Consider the following 18,846-nt stretch of genomic DNA (forward strand, 5'->3'; position numbering starts at 1 on the left):
AGAAAGAAGATATGCAATAGGCTAGTGCTTTAATTAGGGACGCGGGTGGCACTGTGGGTTAAACCACAGAGCCCAGGACTTGCCGATCAGAAGGTCATGGTACGGATCCCCACGACGGGGTGAATGGTACGAATCCCCATGACGGGGCCAACCTAGCAGTTCGAAAGCATGTCCAAGTGCAAGTAGGTAAATAGGTACCACTCTGGCGGGAAGGTAAACGGCGTTTCCATGCTCTGCTCTGGTTTGCCAGAAGCAGCTTAGTCATGCTGACCACATGACCCAGAAGCTGTATGCCGGCTCCCTCGACCAATAAAGCAAGATGAGTGCCGCAACCCCAAAGTCGGCCACGACTGGACCTAATGGTCAAGGGTCCCTTTACCTTTACATTTAGCACTTTAATTGGAGCCAGGTTATACCTTTTTTTTCCTGGTTTGTCCATCCACGTGAGCAACATAATGTTGGAGAGACTCCTAGATCAGCATCCCAGAGCAATGATTTCTGGTTCTGGAACATGCAGCATGCTCACAACACTTGTTTTAAAAAAATGAAGGGAGAAAAAACTATTAATTGCATTCTGCTCCAAAGATATCCCTTTTGGCCTTGGGGTTTTGACATTTGCTGCTCCTCTTGAAACTGTAGAGAGAACTCCAATTCCATTTTTGATCTGTTGGTCGAAATGTCGTGTCATGACATCAGTTGTGGGTCCATCGTGCCATTAAGTGCTCCCCGCCTCGACTGGGGCTCCGCGCGGCCTTTCCCCAAATGACAGTGTGCTTGCTTGAACATCACTCTGCGGCCATAAACCAAAGCTATCACATGTGACCTCGGTAAGGAAAGCCTTTGGCTTTTACAAGGGAGGAGAAATGAGTTTTCTGTGGCCTTTTAAGAGCTGGTCCAGCATGCTGTGTGCACTGAACTACAATGCCGCGGCAAGTGTGTTCGGTGACAGGCCTGGGTGGTGGGGCTTATTGAATTTTTATTTTATTTATTTTATTTTTTTTGCACAGCTTCTGATTTACAATTCATAACCTGGATTATATTGCGAGTTCAGCCCTGCTGGGGTCGGTGTGTAATTTAGATCAAGGAAATATTTGCAGAGCTTTCAATTCCCTTGACATCTGAACGAGTGAAATGGATTCCTTCCCTGAAGCATTGAGGCCAACCATACAAAGCAGGGTCAGGCTTGGAGATTCAAGAGAGAGAGTTAAACACTGGGCTGAAAGGGCTGCCAGAGGGGGAGGGGAGTATTTATATTCATGAAGGATGAAAGAAAAGCCAGAATGCCATGCAGCAAACACTTTGGGTGCCTTGTATGTTTGTCTTAGGGACCATGTTGATGCAGCAGAGGGGACTGGGTGAGCACACAATGCACTGGTGCTTTGAGAAGATGGATTTATTTCCCTCACATGTGGACTTCTAACATATAAGCCACGTGTGGCTGCTACCACCTAAAAAGCATAAATGCCTACACACAAGACGGTTGCTGGCAGAGTGGACATGGCAATCGATTATCCGCTTGTGTTAATTTAGGTGGATTTAAATTTGCTCATTGACAGCTTGCGGGCTGGCATTTATTAGAAAGGGGGGGAAGGAAATAAAATGGCCAGGTAGTTAAATTAAACAGCTTGTGTCTGTTGAAATCTAGTCGTGAGGTGGTCCTACCTACTGTGGAGTATTAAAGGCAGTTTTCTGAGGGAACTGGCAAACCATCATGGAGTCATTATGAGGTTAACAAAAGGCAAGTCCTGTGTTAACTGACTGAAGAGGAAGCCAGCTTCAACCCTGCCATGAGGCGGAAAGAGATAGCCAACTGCCCTAAACCCTGAAAACAGCCTGTTGTCCTCAGGTGTGGTAAAGAAGGCTACCTCACCCCAGTGTTGATGCAACTGCCTGCCCAGTCCATTTCTTCCTCCTTTTTAATGTATTTTTATTAAAGATTTTCTTGATTTACAAAGGTATGTGCAGTGTCTCCCTCTTGGGTTTTTTCTCTCCATGTAACATTTTTTTACAAATCGGTTTCATTTGTTGAGACATTAGGAAGAAAAGGGGGGAAGAGGTGGAGGGGGGGGAGAACCTGCACAAGCAACGCTGACACAAAACCCCACATATATTAAGTAAAATAGAAACATTGCCCAGTCCATTTCTCTATGTGAAATGGGAGGGACGCCGTTTCATCCTCTGCTTCAGGCAGCAAAATGTCTTGATCCAGCTCTGGAAGAAGCAGTAAGGAAGTAAAATCTGAGAGAAAAACAATCTACAGGTAGTTACTCCTGAAAAACCAGTGAGGCAAGAATGTGTTGCCTTTCGGCTTATCACTGTTCCCCCCCCCCAAAGGCCCCTATTCCCCCTCGAGCTACAATTCCCAGAACAAACGACTCTGTAGCTCTGTGAAGAAGAAGAGTTTGGATTTGATATCCCGCTTTATCACTACCTGAAGGAGTCTCAAAGCGGCTAACATTCTCCTTTCCCTTCCTCCCCCACAACAAACACTCTGTGAGGTGAGTGGGGCTGAGAGACTTCAGAGAAGTGTGACTGGCCCAAGGTCACCCAGCAGCTGCAGGTGGAGGAGCGGAGACGCGAACCCGGTTCCCCAGATTACGAGTCTACCGCTCTTAACCACTACACCACACTGGGGATAGGTGGGTCTGCTAACAACTCTCGGCACCCTTAATGAGCTTCATTTTTCAAAATTGTTGGGGGAAGCCACACCTGTTTAAAGTGATATCGTGGTGCTTTCACTGCCTGGTGTAAATGTGACATAAAAGGAGGACAAACAACAGGATTGATGGCAGGGAAGAGAGGCTGCAGTGGCCTCATCTCCCTCTTCAGCAGCAAGGAAGGAATCCTGCACTCGTGACTTGACAGCTCTAGGCAGGAAACTGGGAAGACGGATTTTTAAATCTATTAAATTGGTAGGGTATCATGTTTGTTCACCATGGAGTTAGTCGGTTGGAGCGTGGTGCCGATAATGCCAAGGTTGCAGGTCTGATCTCTGTATGGGACAACAGCATATTCCTGCATTGCAGGGAGCTGGAATATACGATCCTCACGGTCCCATCCAACTCTACAATTCCAGTGCTCAGGATTGCTCAGCTCCTATGGGAACTGAATCTTATAATGTGGGTGTTGTTGTTGTTTAGTCGTTTAGTCGTGTCCGACTCTTCGTGACCCCATGGACCAGAGCACGCCAGGCACTCCTGTCTTCCACTGCCTCCCGCAGTTTGGTCAAACTCCTGCTGGTAGCTTCAAGAACACTGTCCAACCATCTCGTCCTCTGTCGTCCCCTTCTCCTTGTGCCCTCCATCTTTCCCAACATCAGGGTCTTTTCCAGGGAGTCTTCTCTTCTCATGAGGTGGCCAAAGTACTGGAGCCTCAGCTTCACGATCTGTCCTTCCAGTGAACACTCAGGGCTGATTTCCTTAAGAATGGAGAGGTTTGATCTTCTTGCAGTCCATGGGACTCTCAAGAGTCTCCTCCAGCAGGGTATTGGCTGCTAAATCTGGGAATGTTAAGCATTCTGATATTTTGGCAGTGAGTTGCATAGTAGCAGTGTGTGTGTGTGTGTGTGAGAGAGAGAGAGAGAGAGAGAGAGAGAGAGAGAGAGAGAGGGAGAGGGAGAGACAGAGAGAGAGAGTCAGAATTCTATATACAGTGGTACCTCGGGTTACATACACTTCAGGTTGCAGACTCCGCTAACCCAGAAATAGTACAGCGGCAGCAGGAGGCCCAATTAGCTAAAGTGGCGCTTCAGGTTAAGAACAGTTTCAGGTTAAGAATGGACCTCCAGAACAAATTAAGTTCTTAACCCGAGGTACTACTGTATACGAGAATTACTTTTCTCTCTAATACCATCTTATATTGTAAAATGTTGCAGCAGGAACTTGTATTCTTTGAGCAGTGCTTAGTATACATTTAAGCACATCTCCACCCTCATTGTAGCAGCAAGACCAAGACTGCACAAAAACAATTGTGTTCCGGAATTCACAAAAGCACAAAGAATTTTAACTTTTTGCCTTAGAAAGACACCCCAAATCCAGTGGTGGAATAATAATAATAAAACAATCCATTGAACTCACTATACTGTTTCTTCTGCCAGCTTGGACATTCTTCCATACTCATGAAACAGATAGCTGGTGATGACAGCACTGACCATTTTTAGGAGGAGGAAAGAGAAGAGCTGGATTCAGTCCTCCTCCTTTCCCTATTACAGGTGACCAGCAGCATCAAAGCTGACATCATTGAGCATCTATGCAGCAACCACATGCAGGATTTCCATTCACCCAGCAGGAATAGTGCCTACATAGCCATGAAGGATGGATGCAGGGATTCCGTAATGGAAAGTACATCTGGAACAGGAATGCCATGGGATAGAGTATTTCTACCAATGGATTGGCCTTGCTAACTCAGGACAGGGGTAGCCTGCCCTGTTTTGTCACCTGAGGCAAAACAGAAAGGTGCCATCTCCCCTCCTGTCGAAACCTCACTTCCTGGAGTCAGACAGTGGCTTCCAGCAAGATCTTGTGCAAGCGCCACACTGTATTAAGAGAAATTGTGAGGTCTCACTAGAAGCTGCCACCGTCGCTTCGCCTTGCTTTTCTGGCAGAAGCATCAGGGGCAGGTCGGATCTCCATAGGTAAGCCACCCCATGAGATTCCACCATCCAAGACAGCTGTGTCTGTCCACCTCATGGCCCGACTGCACTGGCTACCAATTAGTTTCCGGGCCCAATTCAAAGTGCTGGTTTTGACCTATAAAACCTTAACCGGCTCAGGACCCCAATACCTCAAGGATCGCCTCTTCCCATATGAACCTACCCGGACTCTGAGATCATCTTCTGAGGCCCTCCTTCATGTGCCTCCTCCTTGAGAGGTCCAGAGGGTGGCAACATGAGAATAGGGCCTTCTCTGCAGTGGCTCCCCGTCTGTGGAATGCTCTCCCCAGGGAAGTTTGCCTGGCACCTTCATTATACACCTTTAGGCACCAGGGGAAAATGTTTCTTTGGTTCCTTTGGCCTTTGGTTCATTTGACTGACATCCTATGCCCTTTTAAAATGTGGTGGGGGCTATTGGATTTTTAATTAATTTATTTTTTACTATGTACAGTGGTACCTCGGGTTATAGACGCTTCAGGTTACAGGCGCTTCAGGTTACAGACTCCGCTAACCCAGAAACAGTACCTCGGGTTAAGAACTTTGCTTCAGGGTGAGAACAGAAATCGTGCTCCGGCGGCGCGGCAGCAGCAGGAGGCCCCATTAGCTAAAGTGGTGCTTCAGGTTAAGAACAGTTTCAGGTTAAGAACAGACCTCCAGAACGAATTAAGTACTTAACAAGAGGTACCACTGTATTTTGTAGTGTTATATCTTGATTTTATTCTGTGAACTGCCCTGAGACCCCCGGGTATAGGGCAGTATATAAATTCAATTAATAATAATAATAATAATAGGCAGGCCAGCCCTGATTTGGGACATCACCCAACTGCATCCTTTCCCCTTCATTTAAACTCTTCTGTAGCACTTGGGCAGGTTTGTCTTTGCTGCTGCCAAGATCACATAACTGTGAAGAAAGTAATCTCTGCAATTTTTTTCCAGCATGCGGGGGGTGGGGGGGTGGGCAATGCCACAAGTCTTGGGGAAGCACCATGCAGCCTATTTTTAATCAAGAAACAGCATCTGGAGAGGACTTCTAAAGAGGCTCAGACATAGCAATCATAGTGATGAGATTATGAAGGTTTATTAATTTTATTCAAAGAGCACCACAGACATGTCCATGGGGAACCCAGAGGCCTGACCTTTCCATGTGAGGCACAGTGGAACAGATCATGTATGTACATCCTCATCCTGGATTTGTTTTCCTGTCATGTGCAGCATCGAGTATCAGAAGGATGCTGTGAAGCATTGTCAGACCTCTGTGGACAGTCTTAGAGGCAGCAGTAAACAGATAGGTCAGCCTGCATTGATTTGGCATATCCATATCTAAATCCCAGAACTTACTTCATCCACTCCCACAACCTCAGTTTCATCTCTCCACCAGCCCCACTACAGCTTTGGTTTATTCAAAACGATTTCTTAAGGAGCACATCTCCCCACTTAGATCTCTTTATTATATTTTCTCACTGTGTGTTCTGGTTACAGATCCACCCTTAACAGCCCCTAAAATGTGTGCTAGCAGAACTTTATGAAATCTGTAGGGGAATACTCACTGTGTGATCTGGGAAGAACTATTAATATAGGAAGAATTCTTGGACAGGGGATGCTACCCCGCCCCATGGAAGCAGCTTCCTGATTAATGCCATCGTCAAGATTTTTTTTTATAAAAAAAATTAATTGCACTGAGCTGCACTGAGCTGACATTTGACCAAAGGCTTCCCCCCCCTTTTTTTATAAGATATTTATTAAAGTTTTCAATATTAATACAATAAAAAAGAAATCAAAAAGAAAAATATAACAAAAATACAAAAACAGAAAATACTTAAAAACACACCAAGTTTCAATAACTTATATTCAATAACCTCCTCGTACCTCCCTTTTTTGTATTCCAATTCAATTGTTAGTTCAGCAAATCCTTATCAATAAGTTTTAACCTGCTTCTAAACCTTTTTTCCATATTCTCTTAAAACATTACAGCTGGAAACCGCTTAATTTCTATCCGACATCATTCTAACATTCATTAATTTTGTAATATTTCTGTAGATAATCCTTGAATTTCTTCCAATCTTCTTCCGCTGACTCTTCTCCCTGGTCTCGGATTCTGCCGGTCATTTCTGCCAGTCCCATATACTGTAGTCTATCACCTTCATCTGCCATTCTTCCAGAGTGGGTAGATCCTGTGTCTTCCAGTACTTCGCAATAAGTATTCTTGCTGCTGTTGTAGCATACATAAAGAAAGTTCTACAAAGGCTTTTTTTTTCTGAGGGCATTTCTCAGATTTTCCTTTTCCTGATATGAATGAATTTATTATTACGGACACAGACCAGTTCCGGCTCACTTACAATATCAGGAAAACCATAAAACATGATAGGGATACATTGAATTGCAATTGGTATAACAGGGACAATACAGATATAGCAGCAGTTAAAAATATATGTTAAATCTTAATCACCAAAATATAACCTAAAATTGTCATTTAAAACCTTAATCATTTTGGTAGTACAGCTTGTTCCCTAAGTTTTATGGCAGTCGCACAGAATTTGGCCACAGGGGTGATAAATATCGAGCATATATCCCCATAGAAACCATAGGCGCCGACTCCATGGGGCCTGAGGGGGCCCGAGCCCCCTCAAAAATTTTATTGGGGGGGCTCCGCCCCCCAATAATTAAAAAAATTTTCGCGCACCTTGGCTCCCTTGTCGCGCGCCTTGGCTCCCGCGGCCGGCGAGGGGAGCCCGGGCCGCGCGCGGCTGCTGCTGCCGCCGCCGTTTGTGGTCATGGCGGAGCTGCCGCCTAGGGAGGAGGGGAGAGGGGGCTGGCGGGGGGGCAGGCGGTGAAGGGGGCTTGGCTGCTCTCTCTCTCTCTCGCTCTCGCTCTCTCTCGGGCTCTCTCTCTCTCTCTCGGGCTCTCTCTCTCTCTCTCGGGCTCTCTCTCTCTCGCTCTCTCTCTCTCTCGGGCTCTTCCCGCCCAGGGCTTGTGGGCATCTGCTCTGAGAGGAAGATGGAGGTGACTTCCCTTAAAGGTCATGGAATCATAGAGGTGGAAGGGACCCAAAGGTCATCCAGTCCAACCCCCAGCAATTTAGGACTCACAGCTAAAGCATCCCTGGCAGATGCCCTCCCCCCGACCTCTCCCTAAAAGCCCCTTCCCCTGTCTGACTGCTCTCACCACCAGAAAGGCCTTCCTAATGTTTTGTGGGAATCTCATTAAGCCTACAGAGCTATATATGCAAATGGATCTACTTATTCTTTCCCTTGAAGATACATTGATTCGTTTGTTACTGTGGTTTCGATCAATACTTTCCAAAGATCTTTACATTTGTCCATGCATGATCTTTGTCTGAAAGCTCATGGGTTGCAGGAGTTGTCATAGGAGGTTATATTTTTGTCCTTCCAACTGTTATGGAAATTACAGGGGGGGCACATCTTTAAAGTTGTTAAATGTTGCAAATATTATGCCTGAATGTACCCTTTCAACTTGACAGATCAGGGAAGTTACCTAGATAAAATCCTGTAACACAATGTATCAGCCTTAATCATTTTGCAGATGTTAAGGGGGGGCAGAGCCTGCAGCCACCATCCCTTTCCGGTGGGGAGGGGGCAGAGGAAAGACAGGAAGCTTTTCCCTGCAGAGTTAGACCCCTTGGCTGCGTGGCCCTCGGGTCCCTTCAAACTCCTGGGCGTTTTGCTGGTGGGGGGCTGCGTGGGGGCCTGGGCGATGTCAGAAGAGGAAGCTTGCAGGCCTGGTTGTCTGTTGGGGGCAGCAGGAAGAGGCGGAGGGCAGGATGTGCAGCCCCTGCCTGGCTTTCCTGTGGGACCAAGGAAGCAGCTGGGGGGGGGGGGACTTGGCCGCTGGCCTTTGTTGCGGAGGTGGCAGTGTGGGAACGCCAGTCCCAAGGGCAGCCTCTGGGGTCTGGGTGCTGCTGCCTGTCTCTTGCCATGGACTTGGCGGGGGGGGCTGTGCTATTGGGCTGGCAGAGACTTAACGGGGGGCTGCCTCTCCCAGCCAAAGCTGACCCACAAAATTGCAACCCAGTGTGTGTGTTTGTGTGTGGGGGGAACCAGCCTGCGCAGGGTAAGCCCCGATGGGGCTCCTGGGCTCCTTCTGATGCATGAACATTGGAGGTTGTCCTTTACAGCTCAGCTCCCCAAGGGGCTCAAAGCCTCCCAAGTCCATTATCAGTCGGAGACGAATGAGTGGAAGCTGGAAGAAAGGGGGAATCTTTATTTTTCTGTTGAAACAGAGCCCTCCTTCCCACTGACATTTGCAAGGAGGGGAGGACCCCAAACAAAGGTGTGCAGCAGCTTTGAAAGACTTTTCCGGCTCAACATCAGGAAGAGCTTTCTGACAATAAGAGCTGTTCAGACGGTCTCTGCTCCCTGGGAGAGGCTAGGTGGCCATCTGTCAGGGATGCTTGAGCTAAGATTCCTGCATTGCAGGGGGTTGGACTAGATGACCTTGGGGTCCCTTCTGTCTCTATGATTCTATGATTAGCATAATACAAGCATCTCAGGAAGAGGCATCTACCAACAGAAATCCAAGAGTGTGGCTTCTCTCCTGTCTGTCAAGGGACCTGCAGATGCTGATTGCCTTACTTGGCCAGTTCCTTAGGACTGGTACATACAGTCATACCTCGGGTTACAGATGCTTCAGCTTAAGCATTTTCAGGTTATGGATGTACTGAAACCCAGAAGTACCGGAATGGGTTACTTCCAGGTTTCGGCACTTGTGCATGCGCAGAAGCGCTAAATCACAACCTGTGTGTGCGCAGACGCAGCAATGTGAGTTGCGAACACTGCGGGTTGCGAACGTGCCTCCCACATGGATCACGTTCGCAACCCGAGCGTCCACTGTACCTTGGTTCTCGAACAGAATGCGTTCCGGGAGTCCATTCGACTCCCGGAACCATTTGAAAACCAGAGTGCGGCTTCTGCCAGAGGAGCCCCCTGCAGCCAATCGGAAGCCGCACCGGATGTTCGCCCTCCAAAAATCATTTGAAAACCAGAACACTCACTTCCGGGTTTCGATTGTTCAGAAGCCGATTTGTTTGGGAGCCAAGGTGCTCGGCTTCTCAGGTACAACCGAACCTGAGTCCTTGGGGGCGCCGCCTCCCCGGGCGGGAACGCTGCGGGTGCGCGAGGGAGGAGGGCGGCCCCCGGGGGCTGGGAGAGCCGGGCTGCCGTGGCCGAGAGGGCTGCTCTGCTGGGCGCGGCTGACATTGGAACTTAGAAAACTTCCTGGGGCAGGACCCCGGTATGGGCCCCCCCAATATTTTTTATAAGTCGGCGCCCCTGATAGAAACAGAAGCGTAACAAGACATGAGAGACAGTTCCTACCTCCATCAAGCCGCAGGGGCAGACTCGTTCCACGTATGGTTTACCCTCGAATCTGCCCTGCAATGAGGCAGCCTTTTCCTGATAGAAAAAGAAGGCCACCTTGCAAAATATTTTCCCTGAATATTATCAGTTATCTGCCATGCCCTGACCCTCAACACACAAGCACTGCCCCAGAACAAATTAAAGTCCAGGGCATTGTGGGCTATAGAAAATGGTGAACAATAGAGTGGACAAAATGCTGCCAATAGGGTTGCTGCTGGTGTTGCCACTTCCAACAGCAGCAGCAGCAACAACAACAACAACAACAACAGTGTGGCAATCACACAGGGTCCCCGGACGATTAACGGTCTATTGATCCCTGTGCCACCACTGTGCTCACTTCCCCACTGCCATCAATCCGTTACTCTCTGGTAAAACACTGAGTCCAGTCAGTTGTTAAAAGTGAACCAAAAAAACAAGTTTATTTTACAAACATTAACAAGTTTATGGTTTCTCAGATAATATTCCTGTCAGTATCTTAATTTTAGTTTCTTTACCGGCCTATACCTTCCTACTGATTATCTCAACTGTTTGACTGACTCCTCTTAACGGATTCTCTCACTCTCTCACACCAGACTAGCCCAACCCACAGACTTATCTTCTCTGTCTCTTCTACCCCCAGACTCTTCTCAACAACTCTAACTCACTGCAAAAAAAAACAAACCTCTGTGCTTAAACCTTATACACAGTTAACTCTGCCCCCTGGGTCCCATGGGTTAGTCATTTTACAATTAGTTAACCCTTTCCCTATGAGCCCAGTATGATGTCACACACATAGGAGGGCCAACGCCACAAGGTGTGCCAACTCTATAGGGCCAATGTGTCTTCAGTCTCCTCAGTGTCTGCTGGGAGGGGGGCCAGGCCCACTCAATATTGAGGGGCGGAGGAGGCTGAGCACAGAGCCAAGCAGGGCACAGCTTCAGGGCCTGGTCCTTCCTAAGCATGAGAGAGAAGAAACCGCCCCCCCCCATTGAAGCCACGCCATGCTGGGCTGCACGATGTCAAACATGTCAGGAATACAGCGTCACACACACATACATCATTTGCCACACACATGATGTCCCTCTCTCTCTCTCACACACACACACACGATATGTGCCAGGCCCCCTCAATCTTGGGCACAAGTTGGCACCTCTGAACACACACACACACACCTTGGGGGAAATGGGGAGGTGTGCTTTGCTACCTGCTCCTGGTGAGCCTGCTCACAAGAACCATTTCCTTAAATGTTTCATGCATATTAGCTCCATGGGCTTGCTGCAAGCTTGCAGCGGGCGTGGGTTGGACACGAAAGGCTTAATGGGCAAACCTGATAGTCCACTTCTGAGTACTGGGTGCATCCTCCTTTTTTTTTAAGGTGAACTACCCTAGAGTCGGACACGACTGGCCCGTACGGGCAGGGGTACCTTTACCTTTACCTTACTGACAATATGCTGCCATGGCGACTAAAAAGTAGGCCGATCTCCTTCTTAATAGAGGCCCATTTCAGAGTGTTATGGATAGGAAGAACGATCAGAGAAGTGTGTATACCTCTCTCTCTCTCTCTCTCTCTCTCACACACACACACACACACACACACACAGAGAGAGAGAGAGGGGGGGGGTTAGTTGATATAATCAAGGCACCTGTAAGGTGAGTAAGAAACCAAAGGGCAGGCTGCCATTTTTGAAGGACTGGAAAAGACACAGGCACAGAAAGCTGAATTCAGGATCAGAAGATGTCTTAGAGTGCAGCCTGTCTTCCAGAAGATCTGATGTGGGTTCAGCGGGCTTTGGGTGTCTGCCAGTGCACTTATGCTCTATCGCCACCTATGCTCAGCCTGTTTCTCACTGCTGAAAGCAAGGTGTGCATTTTAATATTTTCCACAACGACGCAAATGCGGTCTGTTTTATTATCCCTGTATTGCAGGTGCCAGGAGAGGTAGAGGGCTGAGCTGAGAGATAGGGCCTTGCCTAAAGACACCTAATGAGCTTATGCTTAAAGAGATATTTGAAAAGGGAACTTTTCTGTGCACAGCTCATTCATCGGCTGGGAGATGGAGTTACAAAACTGGAAGAACTTGGCTGAAACCTTCCTTTAGCCAGGAGCACACGTCTTGGCCTTAGGCAAGCCATTCTCTTAGATTTAGCTCCCCATCTGCAACTGGGGAGGGTCATAATATGGGCACACCACGCAGGGATGTTTTCAGGATTACAACAAGAGAGGGTGGATCTACACTTATGGTTTTTAACTTTTGGTTAAGGGATGGTTTTGATAATCTAGATGGTCACAGGACACCCTACTTTTTATGTTCACAATAATGTGTTATTGTTGTTGTTTAGTCATTTAGTCATGTCCGATTCTTCGTGACCGCATGGACCAGAGCACGCCAGGCACTCCTGTCTTCCACTGCCTCCCGCAGTTTAGTCAGACTCATGTTGGTAGCTTCGAGAACACTGTCCAACCATCTCGTCCTCTGTTGTCCCCTTCTCCTTGTGCCCTCCATCTTTCCCAACATCAGGGTCTTTTCCAGGGAGTCTTCTCTTCTCATGAGGTGGCCAAAGTATTGGAATCTCAGCTTCACGATCTGTCCTTCCAGTGAGCACTCAGGGCTGATTTCCTTCAGAATGGATAGGTTTGATCTCCTTGCAGTCCATGGGACTCTCAAGAGTCTCCTCCAGCACCATAATTCAAAAGCATCAATTCTTCGGCGATCAGCCTTCTTTATGGTCCAGCTCTCACTTCCATACACCACTACTGGGAAAACCACAGCTTTAACTATATGGACCTTTGTTGGCAAGGTGATGTCTCTGCTTTTTAAGATGTGTTATTACCTTGTCTTTTTTATCGCTTCATTTTTTATCGTTTTATGCTGCTATGTCGGTGAAACACTGCTCATGTGTACCTATGTCGCGTTTTACCTTTTTTTTTACTGCATTCAAACTCCATCCCTCCTCCAATGCGCAGGTAAAAAAGGACATGGGGGAGGGAGAATTAAAGCACCAGAAAGCAGAGTGGGACAATCAGCAACCAGCAGGGAAAGAAACAGCATTTTGGAAATGGCGTGGCCGGGTATTACTTAGGTAAAGGTAAAGGGACCCCTGACCATTAGGTCCAGTCGCGGACAACTCTGGGGTTGCGGCGCTCATCTCACTTTATTGGCCGAGGGAGCCGGCGTACAGCTTCCGGGTCATGTGGCCAGCATGACTAAGCCGCTTCTGGCAAACCAGAGCAGCGCACGGAAACGCCATTTACCTTCCCACCGGAGCGGTACCTATTTATCTACTTGCACTTTGACGTGCTTTCGAACTGCTAGGTTGGCAGCAGCAGGGACCAAGCAATGGGAGCTCACCCTGTCGCAGGGATTTGATCCGCTGACCTTCTGATCGGCAAGTCCTAAGCTCTGTGGTTTAACCCACAGCGCCACCTGCGTATTACTTACATGTATTACTTACATTTACCAAAAAAACAAACACACGTTAAAAAACCTTTTAATAAACAAGTATGCCCTGTGATGTTTTAGAACAACATATCTAATATCATTCTAATACGGGGAAATGTCATTAAACAGGTCAATGTAGATCCAGCCATAATGTTCTGAGCACCAGAAACTGCTCATGCTGGTCACCACTTGGCAAACAGACCAATGTCCGCTAGCCTCTGAGCTAGGGAAATAACAAGGTTACTTTTTTGCACATTAAGCAAATAAGAGACTGAGCTAGTGGAGCATAATAGTTTGATTATTATTTTTAGTAAAGCATTATGCTTCCCTAGCTCTGTCCCATTCTCTTAATGTGCAGACTAAAGCTTTTGCCTAGGTCAGTTGCTGGAGGAAAATTGTCTGTTTGTACAGTGGGGTACAATATGAGCAACTTCCTTTAACCATCATGTTCATTTAACCTAGTCTCTGTTGGCCTAGCCTGATTATAGCCACTAGCAGTAGAAGGCCAGAACACCAGAGCCAACGCTAGCAGACCCTCCAAGGGTCCCTATTTTCCAGGAACAGTCCCAGATTTTCAGAAGCCATCCCGGTTTCTGATTTGATCCTGCTTTCCCCTAGGAGGTCCCTATTTCCATCAGAGAAATGTTGGAAAGTATGGAGTTATGCAAACCCTCCCCCCCAAGCCAAGGAGATAAGTAACTATACAACCTTCAGAAGACATCTGAAGGCAACCGTGTACAGTGGTACCTCGGGTTAAGTACTTAATTCGTTCTGGAGTTCCGTTCTTAACCTGAAACTGTTCTTAACCTGAAGCACCACTTTAGCTAATGGGGCCTCCCGCTGCTGCTGCGCTGTCGCCACACGATTTCTGTTCTCATCCTGAAGCAAAGTTCTTAACCCGAGGTACTATATCTGGCTTAGCGGAGTCTGTAACGTGAAGCGTATGTAACCTGAGGTACCACTGTATAAGAAGTTTTAAAAAGAAAAGTTTAATGTTTTATTTTGTTTTTATATGAGTTGGAAGCCACCCAGAGTGACTGGAGCAACCCAGTCAGATGGTTAGGGTATAAATAATAAAATTATGATTATTATGGAATAGGACATCCCTATTTTCATTGGAGAAATGTTGGAGGGCATGCACCAGTTCTGAGGGGACCCTGGGCGTGGAGCCTTCTGGGGCCCTCCCAACGCTGCCCTGGTTTCCCCCCACCCATGAGCTTCCTGTGGAGAGGGGGTCGTGCAGCAGGATGTTGAAACAGGAAGCTCTGGGTATGGGAAGAAGAAGGTAGCTGGTGCTGAGAGAGAAACAGGCTGACAGAAGCAGCTAGAGCAGCAGCCATCTTTATTTTCCCAGAATGCCACTGGGCCCTAGGCTGGTAGTGGCAGCTGCAGCCACCTTGCCCTGCAGTTCTCTTAGGAGTGCTGGGCTGTAAGTGGAGAAAGTCAGATTTAAAAAATAAAAGGATGCCAGCGCCAGCAGCGGTGAGCCCTCCAGGGCACAGTGTTTGTCCCACCATGCCAGGTGCTGACGCCAGGCTTGAACTGCATCATTCTCTTTCAAATAAAATACAATAAGCATTAGGCAATCAAGCACAGAAGTATGTGCCACTGATTTTCCTAACGCCTCCCTTTATTTTTGATTTCCCAAACAGCTCCAGGCACCTTGAATTTATCAGCCTTGATCCCTAGTCCTCCAAGCATGGAATCCTAATTACCGGGTTTCATATGGTCTCTCTCTCTCTCGTTCTCGTCCTCCATATCTCCCTCCCTCCCCCTCCTCTCCCTCTCTCTCTCTTCTCTCGCCTGACTTGAAATGATTTTTTGAGGCAGCTGGCAGCAAGGGAGTACAGCTGCTGCTAACTTATCCAAATGATTTATCTTAAGATTCATACAGAATTCATTGTGTGGGGAGCCTGGGCCTGTTGGCGTTTAATATTCATGCGAATTGGGAAGCTGCGTTAATCACAGGGTCCGATCATTTGTACAGCCCCTTAATTGTGCTTACGGAAACTTGTGTCCAACCTTATTCCTGCCAGCCTCGCTCGTTCTGTTCCCTGGGCTATTTACGGCTCGGTCCTTGTGTATATTTCACAACGATTGTATATCCATTCCATTGAGAGGCTAAGAAACATGGCTGGAGCAGTTGGCTTGTTTAAAGCGACGCATCAGTTGCAGATAACAGAGAGCCGGGCATAGTGCGCAACACTGCCTGGGAAAATGCAGTAAGCTTCTTGCGGTCATGTTAGCGAAAGGTAAATTGCTGTGATGCAGGGCCAGATCTTAGCTTCCTAAGGGCTTGTCTGTACAACATGTTTACTAGGGATGTATCCATGTGGGGCGGGATTTATTTATTTCTATTTAACAGATTTATGACCGCTTTTGAAAAGACGTCCTTCACAAAACAGCTTGCAAAATACACTCTGAAATGATCACCAATATGGAATAATTTAAAACTATTCCAAACATCTATTTCATAATGTTACTAAAAGCTAACGCAAAACACAACAAAGAGCCTAGCATCACTTAATCATACAAAAAACAGACCACGGCACCATTTCTAGAGGTTGCCTCCAGGCATCCTTTTCACCATGCATGCATGGTTATTTGTGCTCATGATGCTATCAGGGTGGTCAAACACAATATGCTTTCAATACTCTTTGCACCTGCAGAAATTATTCAGCAAGCCGTGCGCTGCTTCATTTCCAAACAGTGGATATTATTGTTGTTGTTGCTATTAAATTTGTTGGTGTTGCTGCTGCTGCTGCTGTTATTTATTCCCTGCCCTTCACCAGCAGGTACCAGGGCAGCTTGCAGCAGTTTAAAATTCAGAATTAAAAACAGTTAAAATAGATTACAAACATCCCAGGTGTCTAAAGACATACGTCTTCAGCATTTGCCTTCTAACTCTCCTGTAACATGTCCTGTAATTACTATTTTGTTATTTATTACATTTGTATATTGCCCTTCATCCGAAGAGCCCTCTGAAATCCTGTAACTTTTTAGACCACAAATGTTCCGGTTTATTTTCGTCCCCCTCTTGTTGCACTCCAAGCCCTCCAGACAGCAAAAATGTGGCAGAATAGCGAAAACATCCCAGAGCAAATAAAAAAGCATAATAAATCCATCACTAAGGCTCTATTATTCTGGTAGGAACGTGCTGCAGAATACACCCCCCATGAAACACCAATCTAGAGATGCCCTCAGTTCCCAGTTAGCCTCTGGTAGCCATGGCACAAATATGGGTCTTCAGGGTGGACACGCTTAAGGGTCCTGTACTGAGGTCTCAGAGATCAGGTTCACTGCAATCCATCACCATCACGGTCCATCGCTATTATTATCATCTTATAGATGGAGAACTTAAGGCAAGGACTCGCCAGCAGCTACCAACAGATTCCACAGATAAGATGGCAAAAGACAGATAAAAGGGTTCCCTCCCAAAAAAGTTGAAGGTGATTGGAAAGACAGCTTGTTGCTGGACACATGCATAGAACGTCTGTCTCTGGTAAGCAGGTTTCAGTCATTGTTCAAAACCTTGCAAAGCCTGAGATACATGAAATGTCTATACATAGCACGCTCTGGCTAGCAGAGCTCTCGCTAACCATTTCCAGTTCTCTTAAAAACTATTGCGTGTCACCAGCCTAAGGCGAGCCTCTCACTCAAAAGCAAGTGTGCGTACAGAACAGGTGGAACAAAAGACCATTGTAGATTTCCCGTTTGCTTGAGGTGGTATGCCGCTGAAGAACAGCTGCTGTGAGAATCAGGGGCGGAGGAAGGGGGTGCGGTGGGGGTAGGTCGCCCCTGGTGTCACCACTGAGGGGGGTGACAAATGCTGGGTGGCAATCACTGCGGGGCCTGCAGCGCGCCTGAGTCACACGTCTCTCCTGGGAGAGACACGGTGGCTTGGGCACCCGCAGGCTCCACGCTGCCTCAAATGGTCCTCCTGCTGCCTCCCCCTCAGCTGTAGGGCAGCTGAGTGGGAGGAGGCAGGCAGACTCCTCTGAGGCCCTGTGGAGTGTCCTGCCCCATCTCACTCCACCCCATGGGCGGTTGGCCCCACCCCTGGGTGCAGGGCACACGCACCACCCCAGGCGCCCTATCGGCTTGCTCCGCCACTGGTGGGAATGAGTGCTGTTGTGCCCAGGGCCTGCTTGCAGGCTTCCCATAGGCATTTGGTCATTCACTGTGAGGAAAGGCTGCTGGACTACATGGGCATTTGCCGAGCCAGCAGGCTGCTCCTATGTTCTTAAGCCTTTAACCAAGCCTAAGCATCCTATGCTCCTATGCCTAAGCATCCATTTCCGTGTGCTGCTCTGGTTCGCCAGAAGCAGCTTAGTCATGCTGGCCACATGACCCGGAAGCTGTACCCCGGCTCCCTCGGCCAATAAAGTGAGATGAGTGCCGCAACCCCAGAGTCGGCCACAACTGGACCTAATGGTCAGGGGTCCCTTTACCTTTACCTTTAAGAATGTGTAATTGAAACGAGCATATATTCTTTCCCCACATAAGCCTGCCTTCCATTCCTTTCTTCTGCTGCTTCCCCTTGTGTCACATTTTGTTAGCTCTTTGGCAGAGGCACTGCCTTGGACCGAAGACTGGGAAGGCCCAGTTGTGCAGTGTGTTTGCGACGCCATGCGCACAAAGTGTGATGCGCGCACATCATCGGGGAAAGGTGCATCATTGGAAGGAGGCCTTGCACCAGCACTGCGCAGCTTCAATGGCCGTGGCTCCTCCTCTCTCACACGCAGGATCAGCCTGCTTTGATGCTGGGCTGCACTCGGCTCAGCAGTTTCGCCTCGTCTGTCCCCATAATGGGGTGGTTGAGCCTCCTGCTAAGGAATATTGAGGGGTCTTGATGGCACCTCCGCCTCCTAGAGTTGGCGCACCTGCTCCTTGGGGTGGGGATCTGGAATTCTGAAAAGTTCCAATGAAGCTGCACTTATGGGGCAGAAGTCTTACCCAGAATTCCTCTAACCCAGAGGTAGCCAACATGGCACCTTCTAGAGGTTGCTACAGTACAGTGGTACCTCGGGTTACATACACTTCAGGGTTACAGACTCCGCTAACCCAGAAATAGTACCTCGGGTTAAGAAATTTGCTTCAGGATTAGAACAGAAATCGTGCTCCGGTGGCGCGGCAGCAGCAGGAGGCCCCATTAGCTAAAGTGGTGCTTCAGGTTAAGAATAGTTTCAGGTTAAGAACAGACCTCCGAAACGAATTTAGTACTTAACCCAAGGTATCACTGTACACTTTCCCATCATTCCAGGCCACTGGCCAGGCTGGCTGAGGCTGATAGGAGTTTACAATCCATCTAAAGAGTACCATGTTGGCTTATCCCTGATCTAACCCAGGTCATTAAAGAAGATGCAGGGTTCTATTTAAGCTGGCCAATATTTATCTGGCTTAAG

This window comes from Podarcis melisellensis, assembly GCF_964234715.1.
Source record: "Podarcis melisellensis genome assembly, chromosome: 2".
NCBI lineage: Eukaryota > Metazoa > Chordata > Lepidosauria > Squamata > Lacertidae > Podarcis > Podarcis melisellensis.